This window comes from Enhydra lutris, unplaced genomic scaffold, assembly GCF_002288905.1.
Source record: "Enhydra lutris kenyoni isolate GAN:26980312 unplaced genomic scaffold, ASM228890v2 scaffoldscaffold155, whole genome shotgun sequence".
In the NCBI taxonomy this organism is placed as follows: Eukaryota; Metazoa; Chordata; class Mammalia; order Carnivora; family Mustelidae; genus Enhydra; species Enhydra lutris.
Genome location: NW_019154239.1, coordinates 215311 through 219865, shown reverse-complemented (window position 1 = coordinate 219865; position 4555 = coordinate 215311).

The window sequence follows — 4555 nt, the reverse complement described above, 5'->3', positions numbered from 1 at the left end:
TTTTAAGATTTTATTCATTTATTTGACAGAGAGAGAGAGATCACAAGTAGGCAGAGAGGCAGCTGGGGGGGGGGGGAGCAGAAGCAGGCTTCCCACTGAGTAGAGAGCCCGATGTGGGGTTCGATCCCAGGACCCCGAGACCATGACCTGAGCTGAAGGCAGAGGCTTAACCCACTGAGTCACCCAGGCGCCCCTTCTTTATGTTATTAACTCTTTCATAAACCCACTCCCAGTAATATTTTTCCCATTCAAATATTATTTATATTTTAGGAGTTAGAGGAAATACTCATTTCTCTCCAGAAGTTATGCCTAGGATATTGGTGTGGATAAAATTTCAAATTTTTCCTCTCTCCTTGCTTATTGGGGTACCTTTCTCCCCTTTCTCACATTCTGTCATCATGTTTCATTGTATTTTCTGGGGTGAAGATAATACATGTCATACTAATTTAGGTTGATGTAAAAAAGGGTGTCATTTTAAGGCAAAATTACGGGAAGGAGAAGCTGATCACTTGGTTACCCTGATATCACTCCATATTTTCTCTTTGCTCTCCATGGGTTCATAGGAGTGAGGTCAGATATCATTCTGTATACATTTGACTGCTCCAAATATTTCAGTGGAGAGAGAAGTCTTGATTCCAGTAGCCATAAGTTAATGTGGCTGGGAGGAAGGGGGTTGGGAGAATGGACTGACATTGTCCTTTTTTAAAAACAAAAATACATGAGCCATTCAGCATAGGCTCAGCCAAGTTTGATGCCTCCCTGTGCCTGCCTTTCCCAGGCATGTGTATCGTTCTCAGGCTTCTGGAGCCTCAGACTCTATTAAACACCATACTTTATTATGTCCTATGTTGTTCGGCTCCATGTCTGTTTCTCTCGATTCCTCTAAAGATTGAGAGTTTCTCCAGGACCCTGTCGACTTGTCTTCCATGCCTCAGAGGCTTAGCTTTTCAAGGAAGTTCACCCTGGATTCTTGCTCCTTCTGATTTATAATGCATACCACAGTTACTTTGCAGTAGAGAGAAGATTGTCCTCCCTTTCATGAACTATTTTGAACCTTGGAAACAAAATAAGAGCTTTCTCTTATAATTTTAAATGTTTCCTTTTGGGACCAGTCCTTGGCTCCTTTTATGCCCAAACTGCGTATTTCCTGCCCTGTCCTCTCTCCTTCCCCCCTTTACCTTGCTTCCTTTTTTTGTTTGTTTGTTTGTTTTGTTTTGTTTTGTCCTTCCCCTTTCACCAAATCAAAGAAATTGCATGAAATCAACAACCACAAAAGGGCTCCCAACTTAAAGGTTTGTAGTGTGATTTTGCACAGTTGCTGGAATGTGCTTTATTCCCTCTCTCACGTGTTATTTCTGTGGAGGAGGGAGTATTTGGGGGAATAGTCAGGAGGTGGACCTTATCAGTTCCTTGCCCAGTCCCCTGGTAATGTAGGCATTTTAGCTGGGTGATTGTTCCCTTCATGGGTTGTCTGCAGTTGGTTTAAAATTACAACTTAAAGATTTGAAACTCTGCCAACCATTGTGTTTTGGGGGCAGGGGGCGAGTGTCTCTGGGTGCTGTCCCTGAGCATACCTCAAAACCCAGCCACACCACTGGGACATCCAAGCAGAACGTAACCATGTTAACAGTAGACACTGTGTCAGTGAGTGCTGTGTCAGGAGACACATACCAGGTAGCTTAATAGAAGGAATTTAATATAGGAAACTACAAGGAAAATTTTCATAGAATCATGCACATGTCTGAAGAGCTGAGAGTGGGATGGAACAGCAGTGGGAAGCTCCTTCTGGGGTTACAGGCAGAAAGGGAAGGGGTACTGCTCCCAGAGCCCGGGAATTGGGGCTGCATGGTGGGAGCAGGTCCCACACAGGGCTGGGTGGGATCCATTGAGGAGACTGGGCCACTGCCCAGGATGCCACCTTGAAGCAGAAAGAGAGGGAGAGAGGGAGATAGATACCCTAGTTTCTACCCCCACCTCTTTCTTCCTGTCTCCTGCCCAGCATTCCCATTGATTGACCCTAACTGGAAGTCAGTTGGCCAGGGAGCCTGGGAATGGGACTTGGGCTCAGCTTCCTGCCACACCCAGCAGTGCAGGGGAAGGGGCCTGGAGTGGATCAGAGAGAAACAGGCAAAGACTAGTTCTGATGCCAGGAAGACTAGTCTCTTACAAAAGTGTTCGCTAATATTGCAGAGCTTGGGAACGTGAAGTAAAGACCTGCTCCTCCTCTAAGCTGCCCTCCCATGCTGTCCCATCCAACCTCCCTTGCCGAACTGTGAGAGGGACCCCTGGCATTGAATCTCTGTCTTGCCAGAGGGAGCTACGTCCATGCCAAGTGCCCTGGTGAGTAGAACAGTGACAGTCCCTTTTCTGCAGTTCCCAAATCTAGAAGACTCTGAAAAGTCCCAGTATTTTTTATAGTTCATTGAATGGCAAGACCTGATCTGATCTGAATGGACACGAGACTACTTATAATGTCTGTTAATCCCCCTGAGTGTGAACAGTCATACATATGGCTTGAGAGGTATTGATGAACTTGATTACGGAGGGAGGGACCTAGCTAGGGGTAGTCCAGATACCTAAAAGCTAAGTATGTGACATGCGACATGATGCCTTTCTGAACTGCAGAATAAAATGTGCATTCCGAACACATCAGTCCCAGGAAATTTGGATTGTGAACCTGTATTTCAACATGACAGAAGGAGAAGGAGTGGAAATGTGGCCTGATTATAGGCAGCTCTAGGCCAGTGCTCCTGGTAAGCAGTACAGCCGTTCCGGGATCACCAAATGCCAGAGCGGGGTTCTTCGGTAGCCTGGCCTAACAGCCCACTCAGTCTATAGATGGGGAGACTTCATTGAGGTTGGAGAGCTGGCCCATGTGTCGTGGGGTCACCAAGGGCTTCTCAGTGGAGCTGCTACTACTTGAGTTCCCTTTGCAGTCCATGCTGCTTTGGTCTGAAGCTTGGGTGACTTCCGACGTTTAAGTGTCAGAATGAAGGAAGCCAGCTGGTGAGTGAACATACAGGTAAATCTGCCCTCCAGCTGTGGTCATCTTATCCTTTTGTAGCATTTCACATAGACACGCACATTTGCATACCCACACGCACATACTCACGCTCATGCAAAAACTATTCAGCTTCTGATCTTATCAGACAGACAGGATGGGTGTCACCATCCCCATTTTCCAGACCGTCAGACCAAGGTTTGAGTAATAACTAGGTCCATGGCCGTGGGCAAGTCCCTGAACGCTTGGAGCCTCCATTGGAAAATGAATTCTTACTCATGCTTTTGATCTAATTGTTCAGCCACAATCAGACCGACAGGGAGAGCGGCAACACAATTAGAACTGTGCCTGGTGCCCATTGACCATCCTTTCTTCCTCACCCCTCCACCTTCAGACAAGTAAAGTAGATTACATGAAGCCACACAGCTATTCCCTTTGAAAGGGCAGGCTTCAGTATCATGAAGAGAATTTAGTAGTTGACTGATGACAGACCTCTTCTCTCTGTGCCTCTGCTTGCTTGCTTGCTTGCTTTCCTGGCTTTAAGAGGACGGGCTTGAAGAAATGCCACCATGTGCTAATTTTCTCTTTCTCTCCTGGGAAACTGGGTCACAGTTGGCTGTGAACTTTGTGGCCCCTATTGTCTTCACAGACCCTATTGTCTTCACAGATCTGGATACGCACAGGTTGTTATTTTGTTTATTTTGTTTACTCCAAATCTGACTGGAGAGGAAACAACCAGATCACAAATACAATTTGCTGCAGAGAGCAACTTTATTTCTTGTCAGCACACATGGGACTTTGCTTATCATAATTCACGGTACATGGGCTTAATAAAATATTTTCTTTTTCTGAGTATTTTGCAAGATTAGTAAGGCTGCATTCTTAGGGAAAGTTTATTAATCCATAACTTATAGAAAACTCCAGAGGAAGAAGATATGAGATATGTCCTGTAGGTAAAGAGGTCAGCATTGAATTATGCATCCCTTATTCAACTAGCTCTCTGCCAGGTGTAGTGCAGGTTGCTGATAGGATAGCAGCTCTCCCTTGGATGTGATCTAAACCAGCAGTTGTCTTCATGTTGTTTTCAAATTGGGAGGGTGTGAAAAAGTAGGCGGCAGCCCAGTGAGTAATCGCGGTCCTTGGGATGCTGGTCCCTTCCACCCCTTTGGTGGCACTGCAGCGACATCAGACGCATAGGCATGCATTGGACCCTGGCTGCCTTGCCTCAGGCTGTGTGCCCTGGGTCTCTGCTCTCTTAGCAAATGGAGATGGTGTGCTGCTGGCAAGGTTGATAGCAATGATGAGGGTGATGGTGAGGAGGATAGTTACCTCTGTGTCCATTACAAGGGGTAATGGTTTACAGGGAAGTACTCTGTGCTCTGTCCTGTCACTCATTTACCCAGTGTTCACTGCGCCCTTGCAGGGTATTGGCACAATGGTGGGCTCCGTGGAAATGGCCACATAAGATAGGCTTTCTTCTCAAGATCGAGGATTGGTGTGTGAAGCCCAGATACACAGATGACAACCCAGTGGCTAAATACAACAACAAAAAAA